The 20256-nt window shown below is 37.2% G+C and overlaps 1 long non-coding RNA gene across 1 annotated transcript; it reads left to right on the top strand.

Annotated features, from left to right (window-relative positions):
- The first annotated feature begins 1109 nt into the window (after positions 1-1109).
- LOC132069833 (uncharacterized) lies at positions 1110-6097 on the top strand. Its single transcript, XR_009417829.1, has 2 exons — positions 1110-1160; positions 4328-6097. It is a non-coding gene; the product is annotated as an uncharacterized LOC132069833 (long non-coding RNA).
- The last annotated feature ends 14159 nt before the right edge of the window (positions 6098-20256 follow it).

Here is a 20256-nt window from a genome sequence, read left to right as displayed (position 1 = left end):
AACAAGCTCACATAGGCTCAATATGAAAAACTATATGGAATGTTAGGATCTGTAGAGGGCTTTTCATTTCTTGTAACACTTCAAAGGAAAGCCCATTAAAAATTGCATCAGATTTTTAGGTGTATTTAAGGGTACTTGTCAAACACAGGACGCAACATAAGCTCAACAATGCTTAAAGCAGTTCATAGCAGCAAATAGGTATCAAAATTAGCTCAGTTTTCCAAAATGCATAGAAACTGAGAAAAAAGGGCACTTTGAGTGTAAAGGGGTAGCAAATACAAAAAATAGTGACCTCATAGAATATATCTTCCTTTTGCTGTTTTCTTCTCCTTTACAGAAATGGAGACTTTGAAAGACCAGGATGAATTCTCCGTGCTGCAAAAAATAATTCCCTGCTCAGGGAATGGAAGTGTCAGGGTTTGCATCACTGTAAAAATGAACTCAATATCTCATATTAATGAAGCTAAACATAATCCTACTGACACAGCAGACTTGCATATAAACCTTTTACATGTTTGCAGCATGTAAAAGGTTGAGCACCCTGATGACTATTTCAAGAAATAATGACAGTAATGATGATGATGATGATAAAGTAGGAGCTGTCCATTAAAAAAACTTACAACTCACCTATGTTGCAACTGCTCTTGGGAGTCCCTTTTAGTCCCCTTTTAATTGTTGTCTCAAAGATGTTTCACATAAAAAGTTGCTTTCATCATGAATATAAAGGCCTTCTTAAAAACAATATTTCTAATATTTTAATTTACATATTTTCTGGTGTGTGTTTCTTCTTCTGTCTTGTGTTTGCAAAATATAGTATTGCTCTCGGAAGATAGCCATATGAAAATTTAAATTATGAAATGCATAGCATAACTTAAACTATATTTACCCTTTTCTTAAAAATTTTCTGGCAAGAATATGTTTTGAATTTCTGTGGGGGGACAGAATGTAAGAAAATAAAGATAGTGCAAAAGGTAAACTCACCTCTGAGGAGTTGCAGCTGTACTAATCACTAAAGATTAGGAACAGGCCTGCCCTTAACAGGCCACAGCTGTGTCCAATGAGGATGAGTGCCCCAAAAGCGTGGGGTAGCTGGAGTTTATTGGCTGTACTGTGAAGGAGTCAGTGCTGTGAGCAGCTGCCTATGAGAAAGCACCAAGAAGGTATGGAACTTTTGTAATAAGATGATAACAAATTTCCAGTAAGTCTGGCAAAATACAAGCTCAATATATATGCCAGTTATGTAATGATTTTGTAATCAATAAGAGGAAGATTGTAATTCCAATAGAATGGAATTATTATAATACTGGTACTTTTGCTTATTGGAAGTGATTTTTTTTTTTTTTTGAGGACATTTAAATTTCTTCAGATTTGGTTTTTTTTTGTTGTTATTGAATGTGTCCCTTATTCTGAAGCATGCTTGTGATTCTCTGTTCTATCAGATCTCATAAAGAACTCAAAAAATCCCACAGAATTTTTGAGTGAAGAATGCTATGTGGATGAGAAATTCTGGCAGAGAAGAACAATTATAACAGAAATTCTTGATAAGCACCTTGGTTTAGCCACAAAAAATCCTCTTGAAAAACACAATAATATTTTCTGAATATACGCTGCTTGGTGTGACTAATGCTGTGTCTGATTCCCACCAGGACGGGGTTGGCCCTCCTGGCTGCCAGGGCACTGCTGACTCATGTTCTGCTTTCTGTCGACCAGGAGCCCCAGATCCCTTTCCATGTCACTGCTTTCCCTCCTCTTATTCCCTGGTTTATAGACCAAGGTTACCCCATCCCAGGTGTGGAATCTGCCACTTCTCCTGGTTAAATTTCACATGGTTTGTGAATGCCCCTTTTATTAATTTGCCAAAGTCTCTCTGCAGGATCCCTCAGTCCTCAAGGGAATTGACATTTCTTCTAAGTGAAACTGATTGGACCTAATACATGTATTCTTCCACTTTTAGCTCTAGTCAAAAAAAAGGGAAGTTTTAAGCCTTTTCATCTTTACTTGAAAATGCTTAATACTTAGATGTCAATACTATGGATCAGCTAACTAATAGCAAGAAAGACAATCAGAAACATCAGATTTACAACCTTAAATTATGACTTTGTGCCAATGCATTTTTGTTTTAAGCATTATTTACCATTTTAATTTTTTTAAAGTTTAGACTGTAGAGCTAAAGTATGTCTACTGTTTGCTCTTTTAATGCAAAGCCAAATCAAAGAGTAACACTGTGTTTTCTATTGAATTTTTTTCATCATTGTAAGCACAGGCAGAGAAGAATAGGGAAAAAAAAAGAGAAAACATGCCATTACTCACCTCTTAACATTTAAACAAATGTTATATGGCTAAAGCTACAATACACACATCCTAAAGTGTTAAAATCTTCAGACCATCCCCAAAAGCCGTAAGCTCTTCTACCATTGATACCAAAGTATTTAACCTTATCTCCTTTTCTTCAGCCTCTTATTCTAATAATGGTTCTTCCAGAGACACGACTGCAAAAACTCTCTGCACTTCTTTCTGCACACAAATTAGGATGTGAAAATCAATGGGTCTGTCCTCAAGGAGCTGTGTTCTGGCCTTCTGACCTCACATAGTTTCCAGCTAGCTACCCAGTCTACTGGCCTAACTTGTTATCTTAGCACACTCCACATTGACATCCTATTTTTTTCAGGTGCATTTCAGTCCTGCATTTGAAGGTTTTCAGGTTGTAATTTTCTACCTATTATTTAACTGCTTAACTCTTGATTTTCCACTAAGTTGAAGCATAAATTTGCTCCAAGAATTTATCCTCATATAGATATTGCACAAAGAGAAATATTATTTGTGTGCCCTTTGAAAGTTGCTTTGTCCTAAGCTTTCAGTTTTAATGTACACAGTTAAGTGTCAGTGAAGCATTTTATCTTCTGAAGAGAAAAATATTATATTCTAAACCAGAAGCCTGTACCACGTACTAATGAATGGAATCAAGCTTGGAATACCCTGGGAGGGTTTTTCTTTAGTATTACTGTGTGAATTTATCCTCAGTAGAAGGAAAAGTGAAATCCGAAAAAAAAAATGTGGAAATACAAGGATGAATGAATCTGTACTGGAAGATTCCTACAAATGAATGAGAAATATAGAAGTAAAATTGTCCAGCCACAGATTCAGTAGGTAATACAGCCATTCTAAAACTGCAAAATAATAGTATGCAAATTATTTTCAGAAAGTTCTTGAAAACAAATCCAGTAATCTAGCATAGAAACTTTATTTGAATCAAATAACATTTATTCAGTGGCTGCAGGCAACTTCTGGGAAGAGGAATTGGCTTATAATACATAATAGAAGGAATACAAGTTTCAGATCTCTGAAGAGATCCACAGTGGAACACAACAGCAGCAAAGATCAGAGTACCTGGTTTCTGTTTGTGGTGGGAAGTGAAAGTGTCATTAGGAGTGCTACAAACCAATGGTCGCACAGGTAGTGACAGCCAAAGCAGCATGTGTTGGGATCAAAGCTTGGCAAAGGATTTCAGAGTCCGTTCAGGCTTCAAACTTTTTTAACCCTCTCCCACACCTACTCTTCACTAAGTTGAAAGCTTGAAATGCATTCTTCTCTGTAATATTTGTATCAGAAGTGAAGGAAAAAAGACTTAGAATACACTGATCCACCTGCCAGCCATTGATCACTCATTAGTTTTTCAATAAAATGAAGCAAAAAATGAAAAATAACCCCGTGAGAATTGCACACAAAATGGTGTAAAGCTTATAAAACATCTCTCCAGAAAGGTTACATTAAACATTTTCTTGTTTATGTTTACTAAATGCCTTAGAATGAATGTTCTGCTGAGTTTATACTTTCAAAGGCTCTAGACTAAAATGCACAGAATATTTTGAAGAGAGAATAGGTAACAGTTACTTGTATAAAATGTAGTACAAGTCTTTCATCTTCCTTCCTCACAGCATGCAGTAAAAGCTGGCATCAAAATACAACTACTCCCAAAATAAATTGAGCGCAAATGCATACACATGGCTGCGTTCTCATTAAAATTTCTTTAAAGTATCTGTGACTACAGAAAAGAGCTGCCTTTTTCCTGAAGGCAAAATAGTTTCTGCATTTTTCTGACTTTGCCTCTTTCTTTCAACTTCATTTGTAAATGCATTCATCTGCAATATGAAAGGAAAAGAAATTATCATAATCTGAGTTAGAAAAAGATAAGATAACTAAAACAGATGAAAAAGTTTTGTAAGTAGATTTTCAAATAATTAGTGATTAATTTCTACTTCAATAATGAAAAGAAATCATTACTATTAATTATTGATATACAAAATAAAAACATTATATTACTGAACAGGTCTCTGGATCCTGTACCTGTTGCACCACATTGAAGGACCATGCACTTGTAATTTGGAATCCTACTGTTCATTCATTTGGCACCTCCTGAGCTCTCATCTTCCCATCCAAAGGCTGCCGTACATGACACTGCCCTGGTGTCCTGAATACTCCTACCCTGATGGCCCAGCCTCGGCAGAGTGCGAGTTGTTATCAGGCTGGACTTCTTACAGGAAATGATGGATGCCCCAAGAAGGAGACTCCTCTGCACTGCCCATTGCTCCTCATGGCAGGCCACTGGCCAGGAAGTTTCTATTGCTTTCTCTTCCCTTTATTTATGCTTTTATTTCCATGTTTGTTTGGGGGGGCTTTGCTCAGTGTTGGGTATTTGAAATTGGTGAATTCTATTAGCTGCAGGCCCCACAAAGGAATTTCTGCACCTGTATGCATATCACAGGTTTTGACTCCACAGAATACGTAACTGAGTTGTTTTGAGATGGCTTGGGGTGGCTTTTTTTGTTTGGTTGGTTTTTTGGTTGTTGGGTTTTTTCCCGTTGTTGCTCGGTTGGTTGGTTTTGGGGTTTTTTGTGTAAAGATACATAGAGAATAAAATAAGAAAAGTGATATAATAATTCTCTACAAATCATTTGCAATTAAAAGTGTTTTAACCCTGACTGCAATCAGGAGTGAGAGGATGAGTAAAGAAATAAGGTTTTAGTTGAAGATTAATTTAGAAAATAAGCATAAGTATTTCTTTTTCTTGCAATTCTGGTCTGAGTAGAAAAGAGGCCTTTACATTTTATGCTAAAAAAAGTGGACATAGATTCAGTTTGAGTTTCTAGAAGAATTTTAACAAATTAAAAAACCCCAAACACCCTCAAAAACACTCAGTCCACAATTTAATCTTTCAGGATATTTGAGTCACTCTTTTAATCAAGAACCACATTAATAATATATGCTTTTCGTAAGAACACCTATGGGAAATAAAACTGCAGCTAAAAGCAGAAAACATTTAATAATGGAAATAATTATATCTTGAAAAAAATGAAGAACTCAATATGATGAACAGGTAAAAAGTCCACAGAGTAATAGTATAAAGAAATGTCATATCACAATGTAACAAGGACATTTCTTGATTGCAATAAAAATGAGTTTGCATAATACCATATAGAGGTACTAACTAATCAAAAATGTGGTCTACAGGCATGTATTTTACCAATGAAGTAAAAACTGTGGGTGTTCTTCACCCTCAATCATAAAAGAAAAGCTGACTGGGAAATGATAGGACTAATACAAGAACCTAGCAGTGTCCATAACTATTTAATTGTAAGAAACAAAGTTTTCAGCCATACCTAACAGTCAATTCTGGATGTGGAGTAAAAAATAATAACTTGTAAAATAAAGATTCTTTTTCCCAGTAAAGTAAATTAAGCAAGGTACAAATCCAACAATCCTTAAATAAAAATTCTTAATACTAGATTCCTTGTTTATTGCAACGATCTCTTTCATGTGCCAACACTACTGTTACTGGTTGGGTTGGATTTATTTCTTGTTATGCTCTCCCATTGTTAGAACTAGCCAATGAGGAATACCAACTCTTTTGTCATGTAAAAATAGAAATGTCATGCCACTTCAAGGCCTGCCATGGATCATGTTTGCCTCCAGTCCAGATGAGGCTGAAGGTGACTTAATGCAGAAAATAAGAATGGTGTTCCATGATTCAGTGTTAGCTCAATTTTTTTCCCATTATTAATTCTCATCAAATAAAGTATTTAGCTACTAATAAATTAAACTAATACTCTCAATTATTTCAATTTTTCAGGGTATAATTAAGTGGTATAGCCAACGTTTTACACAGATAGTAGTTGCAAGTAAGTAGTTATTGTAAGTGGATTGAAATAGATATGACCTGTCATAAATATATAATGTAGAGGAAGGCTGTTTCTCAAAGCAGGTATACCAAATACAGCCATAATATAATAAGAACAATAGCACATGCTATACAGGAGACCTCAGGCTATAGAAAAAAAATTACCAAATATCAATTACTGATATTAAAAGAAATTCAGGCTGGTAGTTCATGTAAGTCACTGAACATGTGACAAATTCAGATGTGAGAAGAACCTCAGAAGACAAAAGCAAGGCATGCATTTTACTAACAAGCAAAAAAAGTAAAGACAAACATGTCCTGCAATAAGGAGAAAGAAAACATAAATGTAAATTACATACTCATTTCTTGGCAAAGAAGAGACTGCAATCATCAATACTACATTTCTATTAGCAAAGAACTTGGGACAGAAATAACATGCCCTGAATCCCCTCCCAAATTGAATCTAAAGACCTTTGGCCATTAAAGACGTAGTATAACATCAAAGAAATTGAAAGATAGTAGAAAGCTTGTATCAGTTTAACCTGTATATAATTTGAACAATTGTTACTATTGCTATAATTAAACTAATAATATGTCTTTGGCTAGAATGTTAAGGTTTACTTCTAATTAAGATTTTAATTATAATTTTACTTCTAATTTAGATTAGCAGTACATTCCTGATTTGGAAAATAAGGTGCAGTCCTCATGGCCCACAGCAAAATTTTTAAGCACAACGCCTGACAGATATGACACAGGATTTATGGAATGTCCTGTTCCTTGAGCACCTGGTATTGCCCCACATTGTACTAAGCATTACGCATAAGTAATTGGATATTTAGTTATTCATAAATCCTTTTGTTGTCAACCATTACTCATCAGATCCACAATTACCAGGAGCCATTTATTTCATTTGAATTTTCAATTTAATTCCTTCAGTGTTAATTGAATTTATAATTGTCATTTGCCATTGTACTTTTCTGGCTTTATTTATTGTTTATTCTCAAAGTAAAGTGTCTCCATATCACAGCAATATTCTTGTAAGCAAACTTTTTTTTTGCCGTTTCCCACTTTAAAGATGTTATGTGCCTTTGAAGGTTCTATGAAACTACTGTTTGCACAGAAAAATTACCATGTGATGCTGCCTAACTTCAAACATCTAAAATACAACTAATTCGAAGTTACCTGTATAACTAGGAAAGAGAATTACTATATTAGGTGATAATTCAGTGGGTTACCTGGGTGTAAAATATTTATATTAGGATGAGATGGAGTTTTCTAAAAGTCCTTGTTTCTGCCTTTATAGGCAGCATAGATGGCTAGTTGATGTCTCCTTTAGTCAAACAAATTACACACTTAACTGCTATCCCTAGGTTTGAGTGTAATCTTAGTGTGCTTTCACTGATTTTGTTGAAGAAACAGCATAATGTCCATATTTTTCATTTGTTGGGGGTTTTCTCTTTTTTTGTTAGCAGCAATGATGCAGAATAAAATCAATTCTGTCACCAGGACAGTAGCTGCAGGACATGGAAAGCTGATATTTAAAGATAGTGGCTCACAACTTCTAGGTATTACTTCTGTTTTTAGGAGGCAACAATGCTAAGCAAGTACATTAGCACCAGACTGCAACCTTATCGACCAAGCTTCTGTACAGCTCTGAATGAGAATCAAAATTAGGAAAAAATGTATGTGAAAATTAATGGACAAGAAAATTCTCAGAGACTGGAGGAGCAAACTCCAGTAGTAATCTGGAATCAGAAAGCTATTTGCTTCTGCATTTTTCTTTTAAATACATGTTCATAACTCATACAATCATGCTTAACCTTTATTGTTCGTTTCTCTTCAGTTTTAAAAGGATCTATAAGAGAGTGAAGTACATTTCAGACAAGGCCAACTTAAGAACTAATTTGTTCTCAGCTCATTTCTATTGGGATAAAGTATGTAAGCAGAAATGTTTCATTTGATTTTACATTTATATATATATATATATATATATATAAAATTTTTGTCCCATAATGCAATATGAATAGAAAGGGCTTTTTCTTGCTTAGATTATCCACCATTTCTCTCAAAAGAGTAAATGCAAATAATCATTGTCTTGGTTTCTAAACATAATTGATTGTTCAACAACAAAATGTTTTTGTCTTTTCCCAGCTTATTGTTTCTGTCACAAAGAGATACATCTTCATTCACAAATGGTTTCATGAGAACTTGTTTCAGCCAAATCTTTGCTTGGTACTTACCTGAGGACCTTATACAGTAGAAAATGTTTCCTTTTTCCCCCCATTTTGAAATTCATGAAAATACTCCTTTTATTGATCCCCAAATCTGCCGTTAAATGGCTCATTTACTTGATCAACTCATTTGACTTATGGTATTCATTGACACTCTCCATTAGGCATTCCATTTAATCTGATCATAATGAAGTGCAAAGGACAGTATTTAGACAAAATATTTAAACAAAATACATGGAGAAAACTGTACATGTCAGTGAATAGATGTATAATTTGTTTTTTCTTATTAGCAGCTGATTTTGTTTTCTACCTCACTTAAGCTCTAAGAAGTAATTCAAAATCACTAAAATAAGATGGTCTGTCTTGTGGACATATCTTTACTTCATCAATGATCAAAGTGCCTTCTGCTGCCCTTCCTGTCACTGCTCTATGCACATATACCAACAAAATCTTTGTCAACTAACCTTACACAGATCTCCAGGAAAAATATCCCTGAATTTTCTGTGTTATGCTTATCCTCTGGAGAACATTCTAAACTTTTTTGCTATTTCATTCTGTATTTAGAGCGCCTCTACCAACGATCTTTTCAGAACTGCCAATTTTCATAATGTCTGAAGGTCTCAGCAGAGACCTTCATGTAAAAAAACCCTTTCTAAGTTCTCCAGGAAGCAGTTTTGCTAACCCAGTATTTGGCAATTTATTCTGAATCAATAGTCAAATATTTCTTAGTGTGGTACTTTAGCTTTTTAACTTTGTAATTATTTAAAGTGTCAAGTAAAAATAAGCTGCAGAGAAGTAATAGCCACTAATTTTCCAATAAATTTTTTTGCTATGACTTAGTCTTTTTGACTTAATAGATATAAATTAAATTGCTTTTGTTGCTTGTCTTGATTTGCATTTTTTTGCTCAACAGTTCTGTATAGCTTCAAGAAGAAAAATTTACTTTCAGTTCTAAATTGTTGGGACTGTTTTGAAAAGAAAGTTAACAACATATTTAAGCAACTAGTCATTTGCTTTCTACTTGACTGGGTGTATACCTTTAGCTTGCTAAAAAACTACTCTTACTACAATACTTGAAAGATGAACTGTAGAGAGCTGTGAAATCACACCTAGAAAGCTGTTTCAAAATTAAGTCCAATATACATTTATGGCAGCCATTATCAAGGCCAGATTGGATGAGGTTTGAGAAACCTTGTCTAGGGAAAGATGTCCCTGGCCATGACAGGGGGGCTGGAACAAAATTATTTTAAAGCTCCTTTAAACCGAAACCCTGCTATGATTTTGTGATTCTATTTGTATATAGTGATAATCCTTTCCCTGCTCAAATAGGCAAATAGAGTCTCCATTCACAAGCATTTGTACTCATTTCCCAAAATAACGTGGCCAGATGCACAGAAAATGTTATTCTGTTTCAAGCCCAGTTGTCATAGCCAATGAGTTTAGTACAGCACAACATATACGAGTCACATATTTGCATGCATATTGCATGAAGCTATGCACAAGCAATAAAAAATGTTTCTGGGAGGTATATAAAGTTTTCTAGAGATGAAAAGTCACGTTGAATTAGTTTACCTTCATATAACATAACTGGAAGAAGATATCACATAGTGTTAACTCCTTTTGAGACCAGCCAAAGGTATGACTATGTCCGTCTGTAAAACTAGAATGTATAAGGGACCAGAGCATCTTTTAACAATGACATTTATTACCCATGTTTGGAATTAGCTGTCCTGCAATCATGTTTCCTCAGTTGCATTCTGATCCTAGCTCCCAGGTCAATTCCCTCAGAACACGCTTGTCATAGACAACAAACATACACTTGTATTTTACTGATTTCAAGGATATTTATAAATGGAGCACCCACTAAAACAGCTATTGAACAATTTTTGAAGACACTATAAATCAAGGTGAAAGAACAGTGACAAACGCAGAGATGTTTAGTCCGATCAAATCAAGATCAATTTTTTTTCTTATTTTTCCATTTACTTTCAAGGTATCATATCTGCTTTTGGTATATTACTTCTGAAGTTGCTATTTCAGCAATTTCCATTTATTTATTCAGACATAATTCTTAGACTGTGGTTCTTGCAATGTCAAAAAATAAAATATTTCTAGCTTGTTTTCTCCACAGAGTTTAAAACCAAATTGATATTAAATAGTAAGATATTTTAAAAAATCCAACTGAACCTCATTGGCTTTTCATTTCTGCAGTCACAGGGGTAATTCCTTGAAAGCAGCTCTCTCCAATTTTACTGTAAACCTCAAATCACACTGCGGTATTGTTTTTTACATTTGGCACAGAGCAATTTGAAAGATATGAGGGACATGGCATGGATACTTAAAAAAAAAAAGAAAAAAATCTTTCCCAAAGTCAAAGCCATCCAAAGGCATGGCATGCCATCAGGTGCAGGGACATGCACCAAAGATTCCTCTATTGGTCCCCACTGAAATCGCAAGACTCTGTTTCCCTTCCCGAGAGGAAATGAAATTTCCTTTCGGGAAGGGAAACGGAGTCTTGCAAACCCAAAAAGAAAGGCTTACAAACACTCTGGAAAGGAGATAGGATCAAATAAAATGCAATTGAAAAAAACCCAAAAAATCCAGAAAATTGGGAGATTTAGTGTCTTCAAAAAATGGTCTGTGAGGAAATGAGCTGCAGAGCAAAGGACCAAAAGAGACAAAAACTAAGCTCATAGATGTTGCAAAAGCATGGGGAAAAAGTCAAGGAGGAAGACACGACTTGGAGGAGAAGATATGAGGGACATGCCATGAATATTTAAAAAAAAAGAAAAGAAAAAATCTTGCCCAAAGTCAAAGCCATCAAAAGGCAGGCAGGCCATATGTCATCAAGTGCAGACACATGCAGCAAAGCTTGCCAAAATTGATCCTGGCTGAAGGCCAAAACAGAAAAGAATGACTTAAAAACGCTCTGGAATGGAGATACCATCAAAGGAATTGCAATTGGAGGAGAAAAAAAAGAAATTTTGGAAATTTAGTGACTATAAGAAAATAGATCGGGATTATATCAGGTGCAGTGTAAAGGACCAAAACTAAGCTCAAAGATGTTGCAAAGTCAGAGGAAAAAGTCAAGGAAGAAGACACAACTTGGAGCGGAAGATATGAGGGACATGTCATGGAGCTTTATAAAAAAAACAAAAAAAAAAAAACAAACTTGCCCAAATCAAAGTTATCAAAAGGCAGGCCATATGCAATTTAAAAGACTCATCTTTTAAAATATTACATGGTGACAGGAAGGACCAGCAGAAGACTGATAGCCTTAGGAACAAACTCCAAAAGTAAATCCATCTTCTCTGTACCCCTTTCTTTCTTTGTTTAAGTGTTAGAAGCATTCTTATCAAATTTGCATATCTCTAATTATTCTTGGTTTCCAAGAATGAAAATATGTAAAATAAGTCAGAGATTTTGTCCCCACTCAGCATGAGCAATAAGGTTTAAATATCTGTGAGATTTGGCTGCCCCAATTTCTTGTTACTTATAGTTTGTTAATGGAAAATTAGACAATATTAAGAAAGAGAAAATGTTGTCATTTTAGTGCAAGAGTTCTGTTGTCATTACATTGCAAGGGTTCCATATTGCTAGAGTTTCATACTTCCTTGATGTTTCGTGTAGGCATCTCCTCTAGGCACTGACTTTTCCTTGTCCTCACAGAAGATAATTGACTCCAGTTCCCTCAACCAACCAATCCACTCTTTTATAACACTCTTCTGATTGGCTACAGCTGTGGCCTGTTAACATCAGGTCTACTCCTAATCCTTAATAAGTGGCTCTGCTGCAAATCTTTAGAGGCAAGATTACTTGCTATACTACCTGTATTTACTTATGTTCTATCCCCCTACAAGAAAAGGTATTATTTTCAAGTAAAGAAAGCCAGACACAAGTGCATATAAATGATTGCGGTCCTACGTGGCTGATTTAAGGGAAAAGGTGAAAGTGAAAACAATTCAGCCTAATTTTTTATCCACTATCAAATGGATGCATCTGCTGAAGCCACATGCACAATAATATCATTGCTGATTAAAATAAAAAAAACTATAGCTGGTAACTATTTTCAGAATAAATTCCAGACTGGAATAGTTTTAAAGAAGAATTTGCAATAGAGAATTAAGATTAGAACAGCACTATCCTGTAATTCTGGATTTTATACTCTGGGTAATCACTTAATATTTAGTAAAACATCAGCATTCCTACAGGCTGTGCAGCCCAGTTTTACATCTGTCAAATCCCTGCATGTATTCATGATCTCTTTAATATTAGTGAGCTAAGAAAATGCTAATTTTGGAAGCAATACTTTCTGTAGGGCAGAAGGAGAACTAGCAAAGCACATTTTGGAAATGAGTCCAGTATTAGAAGTCCAAGACCTCTTACCATCAGTATGGCAGGAGAAAACAAACAAACAAACAAACAAACAAACCTACAGCTAAAATGGAAGAAACAATTAGAGGTGCAAAAATTGGAGTACAAAAATTGTATAAAGTGTTAGATGAAGTTCCCCTTGAACTCAAGATTAAAGGACTAAATGGAACTTGAATTTCAGGGATAGTTTGAAAGCATACTTCTAGCATCTCTCATTATGTGATCATTACATTTTATTATTTCTTCAAATTTTATTTACATGCAATAGCCAATGGAAGCAGTAGAACTTAAGGTGATATGCATTTTTATGCATTGTGTGTTGGTTTCTTATGCCTGACAATTTTCTTTTCTTCATATTTACAAGAAGAATAAATTAAAACCACAAAACAAAACTTCCCCCACCAAAACTCTCAGGTATTTCCTGCACGGACTGAGAGAAATCCTCTATGATACTTGCTTAGTTTAGAATTCAAGAGGTTTTGTGTTGGAATCCATAAAGTTAGAGGGGTTTTAGGAAATGGTTAAAAAAGAATAGGCCTCAGACTGAAGTTTTGTTAGCATTGCAAATACAGCAGAAAAGTTTCCCCAGCAGTAGAGCATACGTGACAAATAACAATAGGCCTCTGTAGAATTGGCTTATGGATGGCAACAAGGTTATTTAATGTATATCTTTAGAAGGTTAGCATGAATAGAGCTCTGTTCTTTGTCTCTTATGAACCAGTCTTTGTTTTAACTACCATTACGTGTGTTTTATAAGATTGGATAGAATGTTTGTCAATATGTGTTGTTCTATGTATGATTGGCTGAAATCTAGGCTGAGATGGTTTTATACTATTCTGTATTACCCCACCTTCTCTGACATTCCCGTGGACCAGCGAGGTGTTGACATCGTGTCTCCATTGTCTAACAATGTCCTGAGACTGATGTGCTGAAAAAATAAAAAAAAGCTCTTCACTGATCTGGTTTGTCCAGTGTTGTCCATATCTGGACGTAGTTGCCGCAGCAAGTGGGTTCCTTTTTTAAAACAGGGGTTCCTTGTCGGGAGTTTAATTCAAGCATGGCTTAAAGAAAAAGGCCATGAAGCCATGCAACTGAGAGAAAAGTAACAGGTAGCTGTGAAGCAGCTTCAGAGCAGTTTCCAGCCTGACTTCTATAAACAATTAGTCTCTCTCAGGCATCCTTGTATAAACAATAAAGTTCTCAGGCAGTCTTCCCATAACAAAGGTAACATCCTCTCTGGGAAAAGATGGCACCCTGGGAACAGTTATGGAAGTTTTGAGAACCGTTCATATCACAGTGGGAACACTGGTTTTATTTTGTGTAAACAATCAACGGTACTGTAAAACAAAAGGAGTGGTTAGAGTTTTCTCTGTTAGCCTATCGTAAACCTGGATTTTGGAATATGCATGAAGTTAATTAACACTGTTATTTAAAGTGACTGATCGATCAATAAATTCGGAGTTCGATGCATTATAGGATGGTCGTTCTCCCCCTCACTTCAACAAATTGGTGACACCCAGACGTGATAGCGGACACCACGACGATCGCGGCCACCACAGGGATTGCGAACACCAAAGGATAAGTGAGGACTGGTTCAGGCTCCGAAGCAGCGGGAGCGGCAATAAGCGCGAAATTAAAGCGGAGGAAAAAAGAAAACCGCCGATACGCGCCGTGCCCTGGCGACCATATTAGATGGGTCCAGCTGATACGTGCGGCAGAAGTCTGGGAAAACGCTGCTAGGTGAAAGTGCGCACTTAAAAAGAGGTATGGAAAGACAAGCCGCATATGAACTTTTTATTATGTTTTTGCAAAAAAGGCAAATTAAGGGAATAGACTTATGGAAGGAATTGCAAGGTCTTTTGGCTTATGGTCTGGAACAGGGAATCTTTGTGAATCCCCACACAGTTTACGAGTTAACGGAATTGCGTGAATTCGGTGATTTATTGTCAGAGGCTGCTTTAGAGAGTGGTGAAACTGCCAAGAAGCTAAGCAGGCCATGGCGAGTGATATATGGTGCACTGTTTTACTATCTCTCTGAGTGCAAGACAGCGGCCGCAGCTCGTGGCGCTTCCGAGTCTGTGCTACTCCGAACTCGGCACGGGCGCTCTGCCATGGGGAGCAGCCGCGGCGAGCGACCGCCTAAAATGCTGCGCTGCAGCGGCGGGAGCGGAGGCAGCGGCGGGGAGAGCGGAGCCGCCGCCGCAGGAGCCGAGGCGCGCCACCCCGGGAGAGAGCGAAGCCACCGCGGGGAGAGAGCGAAGCCGCCGCGGGGGGAGCCGCCATGGGTGCAGCGGTGCCTGCAGCGGAGTCAGCCTGCCGGCGAGTAAACAAAGAGCCTAGCGCATGGGGGTGGGGGGTTTCGCCTGCTCCGACACACGCGCCACGGGACTGGAGCGCTTTTTGCAGCGGGAGCGTTTCTCCCTTCCCCTACAGCCGGCAAAAGCTTCAGTTTAAGACCTAACAGCCTAATGGATGTAACTTTTGTCAACAAAAGGAAAAGATCCCTGTTGAAATTAAGAAACCAGTGATGGTAAACAAGGAAAGTTCTCCCCCTCACTTCAACAGTTCCTGACACAATTGGACATATATTTCCCATATATACCTGAACCCCGCATTTTGCAGTAGTGAAGTCTGGGTACCAGGGCAGGGACGGCAATGGTGATTGGGGTCAGCTGAATACTCAGCAATCACCAGGTAAATACATAGGAGACCTGAAGACTAGGTGGGAATTCAAATTATCACATCATTCACAGCATAGCAGTGCTGAGATCAGCAGGAAATAAGGCCCAAATACAGCACACCTCTGATGTAGCTCAGGCAAGGACCAAGCCTAAATGCAATGTGTAGATCAGTCGACACAATTTGCACGTACAGGGGCCCAGGTGAAGAATTTGACAGCTTTTTGGCAGTATATGACTTTCTACTTTTAACTTCTCTTTCTGGAAATTTTTCTGTATTTATAGATGTCTGGTACAAGGTCACATAACTGCACTATGTCATAGTTGGCTTTTGAAACAAGCTGCTCAGTCTTGGGGAAAAATTGCAAAGAATTGGGGAAAAACACAATTATAGGCTGATCAGGTCAGCTAAAGCCTCTTGATGCATTCAGGACTCTGACGGAAAAATTCTTTGCTATCTAAAACACAGAGGGTTTTGTATTTTTTCACATTGCTTCAAGTGGCTCCTTAGTCAAATATGAGAAAAATCTACTGGTGTTTTTATTTAATGAGTTACTTCAGAAACCTTTAGCCTCAGAAAATTAATTCAAATTTGATTCTAGGATTCCTCATTTACCTAGTTTCTTTAGAGTTGCCATTGTTTTGGTAGGTGAACATTCAGCATTGGTATATTTCTCCAGGAAGATGTTTTTTCATATCTTTCATCATATCGGGTTGCCTCATTATTCCCATTTTAATCTCTATGTCTCTTCATCTCTGTGATGTCAGCATCATTACCAAGGCTCAGAGGTACACTCTCTTCTGCCTTGAGTCTATCATTCACTGCACAACCAATACACAATGTGCTAACACTAGAAAATTTAACATCTGAATTATTGAGGTAGTCTCACTTTGCCTTCAGCAGAAGACTTGTGGAGAAGTCCTTTTCAGTTTTAGGATTTCTACAGAAAATTTTATGCAAGTCTTGTCTAACATCAGGATTAGTCACATATTTGTTTTCTAAACTAAAATACTGTCAATGCCAAAAAATTGTTTAATGCCAGTGATCAAAACTGTTCAACACACAGGAAACAAGCAGTTTCTATTTTAATGTAACCAAACAATTTCTGTTAACAGAATATCTTGAACAATTAACTATGCAAATTCCATAGCATTAAGGATCAAAGATTAGTACTGTTTTCATGTGTATAACTTGTGTTTGAAAACAAATGATAGATTTGTAAGATTTCCACCACAATTACATGCAGTTGGGCTCTGCATGCATCTGAAAGCTAAGGATGAAAGTCATGACTGGTGTGGAGTGTCCAGAGATCCAAGATGGCTCTAAGACTCATGTCCCTGGAGAAACCAGGCCAAGTTGGACCAACAGTCAAGCTGCTTGTTGTGTTGCTTAGCCTTAGAGGGTTACATAATTTTACTCTGTAACTATTAACAATAATTCACTGAAAACTATTTTCAATAAAACGGTTCATTTGGTCTGCTCCAGAGCTTCTCAAAGACCTTGACCAACATGTTGTTAACTATAAAAAAAGGAGTTATAACCCTTCTCCAGAATTCCCTCTCAGAGAAAATATAAGGTTCAAAACATGGTCGGATACATATGCCATTAATTTTAGAAGGAAAAAGGTTAATTTGAATGGAAACTTAATATTCATGTCTAAGTATATGACTGTTTTTGTTATGAAAACACCCAGAAAAAAAAAATATTCATCCTAAAATGTAATGTTTTCATTCCCAGCTTTAATAGAGCATTTGAAGGCATGGTAGAGGTATTAAAAAGATTTAAAAACATATAATGAAGAAGGCAGGGTACCCCTGCCTTCAGTGTTTATCTCTCAGTGAAACACATAGGTCATTCATCAACCACTACATGCCTATCCCATTTCTAGAAGGACTCTCTTGTTGCTGTAAAGAGATGAAGCAAATACATAGATGTTGTTGTTATCTTATTGTATTTCATATTTCTGGAGTCCCATCTTAAAGTCCATACCTTCTTGCTGGTCCTATTATGCAGCTCCTTTCTGCAGCACAGTTCCTCATGGCTTCCATAGGGGCTCCTCCTGGGCTCTCGACCCAACCCCCTTTTATCCCAGAGCCCTTCATGAGCTACAGCTGCTACCCAACCAAGGATCCCACAGCTGTAGCTCATCCAGAGCAACAGGACCCACCTATCTAATACATAGGACTCTCACTACATATATATATTCACAAGGACTCCTTTATAACAATACATATATTCAGGCCCCTACATTTCCCCCCTTTTCTTTTAACAATTTTTCAATTACACAGTTGCAATATCCATATCTGTCCCAGCTCTCAGGCTGCCACAGCTCTCGGCTGTCCGGGGGATTCCATACCTAATACATATATTCAGGCCCCTACATTTCCCCCCTTTTCTTTTAACAATTTCTCAATTACACAGTTACAATATCCATATCTGTCCCAGCTCTCAGGCTGCCACAGCTCTCAGCTGTCCTATCTTCCACTGTCCCAGCTCTCCGGCTGCCACAGCTCTCGGCTGTCCTATCTTCCACTGTCCCAGCTCTCCGGCTGCCACAGCTCTCGGCTGTCCGGGGGATTCCATACCTTCTCCTTGGCTGCATGTTCTTTATCACGTCGCGGTCACCAATTGTTGTTGTTATCTTATTGTATTTCATATTTCTGGAGTCCCATCTTAAAGTCCATACCTTCTTACTGGTCCTATTATGCAGCTCCTTTCTGCAGCACAGTTCCTCATGGCTTCCATAGGGGCTCCTCCTGGGCTCTCGACCCAACCCCCTTTTATCCCAGAGCCCTTCATGAGCTACAGCTGCTACCCAACCAAGGATCCCACAGCTGTAGCTCATCCAGAGCAACAGGACCCACCTATCTAATACATAGGACTCTCACTACATATATATATTCACAAGGACTCCTTTATAACAATACATATATTCAGGCCCCTACACATAGACATGCTTATTTTGGGGTTTTTTTCCTAACTCATCTCACATTTAATCATGACTGAAAAGTTCTGGGGACAATAAGTCTGATTCCTCAGGATTCTCTCTGAAAGGACAAGTTCTGCAAAATGTCCATTTACAGTACTTTGTAGTCCTATCAAAGAGTTCTTCAAGCACTGAACTTCCCAAAGGGTGCACACATAGACAAATATTTACCTTGCATCTATAGCATCCCCTGTCTTGTAATAGCGTGATATTCACATATACACTGCATACTGCATGTAAGGAGATGGGGGAAAGAAAAAAAATTAGAAAACTGATCTGTTTTTCTGTTTAAAGAACAGTCACAAAAAATGTATTAATAAAATGTGACTAAATAAATGAAGTCTGAGTAATGAAAATGCCTACTGACCATGGGCAATTAATATATTTTCAATGTACTAGTAACACCAAATAAATGAACCATATGCTAAATGAAGCCATCTGTGTTAGTAAATACTCCAATATAAGATGTTAAATATAATTAGAAAATTTATCCTGTCCCTTTTATTAGCTAAGGAAATTTGGGGAAGTAAATGATGGTATTTGGAAATTTAAAAGTCAAATATTGGAAATACAGCTGGTAGACTTTAATGAAGGAATGAAAAAACTTCATTGCTGTCTACAGCTGTTGAAAAGTCAGGAGATTTATTATGCAGAGGGGTTTAATCTGCTGGGGCTTACATCTCCTAAATTCTTTGGGATTCAGATGTGAACAGAAATTTCAGAATAAAATTAATTCAAGACCAGTGAGCTTGAATGCATGAATTTTTGCATAGGTAAAACTGTTTAAAACTTAAAAGTCACAAAACATTTCTGCACTGCATAATAGTTATGTGAAAGCATACAAAGACTGACCTTAGTGCTGTGTTGGATCTCAGTGTACCTCCAAGGCAGGAAAGACTGATCCACACTGGGATAAACTCAGAAGAAGGCTTCTGGGATGCTTGGAACAGTAGCATTTGTTGTGTTAGGGGAACCTGAGGGAACAGGACTTGGTCAGCTTGGAGAAGAGACAAACTTTAGGGGAACCTAATGTCAGGAAGGTCTCGCATCAAAGAGACAGGCAGATCCTTCACAGCAGTGTGTAGTTGGAGTATGAGAGATAATGGGCCTAAGCAGGCACACAACAGACTTGGATCTGAAAGATTTTCCCACCTGAAAAGTGCCTAGTGGTGGAGGATGATGCCTCAAGAAATTACGCTGTATTTGTCCTTGGAGGTTTTCGTGACTGGACAGAGCCCAACCTGGTTTGACCTCACAATTGCCCCTGTCTAGAGCAGAATTAGAAAAGTTCTGAAGTTCCTTACCACCTAAATTATTCTACAGTCCTATGGCTTCAAAGCACTACAATTTCTCAGCAAATTTCTGTGAAAACAGAAAGATTTTAAATGTCTTTTGTCAGTACCTAAGTCGGGTAGAGAATGATGTAATCTTTGACAGGTAAACCAGTAGCCTGGACAGGACCAAACGTACATCTTAACATGCTTCTATTTCAACTTTTAAGGTCACTACACTGGAATAAACTGAATTGAACAAAAGGAATCATGTGTGTTTGTTTCCAACAGCTTTACAGAAACTTGGGAGAACTAGCTTGGAAATATTTACATTTAAAAAACATGTCAGTAAGGCTCCTTCCTGGTAAATATGTTAATATTCAAAGGAAAGTTGATAGATTTACAGAGGCCTCAACTATAAATACAGTGCTATATATTTTATGTGAGTATATGGCCAGGTGAAGAACAGATAGTATCACTGATGGATTTATTCTGTCAAGTGTGTCCCCGTTGTCATCAAATCTCGCACTACTACAAGAT

Source organism: Ammospiza nelsoni, chromosome 2 (assembly GCF_027579445.1).
Source record: "Ammospiza nelsoni isolate bAmmNel1 chromosome 2, bAmmNel1.pri, whole genome shotgun sequence".
Lineage (NCBI taxonomy): Eukaryota > Metazoa > Chordata > Aves > Passeriformes > Passerellidae > Ammospiza > Ammospiza nelsoni.
The sequence above is the reverse complement of the archived record's forward strand: the minus strand, read 5'-3'. Positions and strand labels throughout refer to the sequence as shown.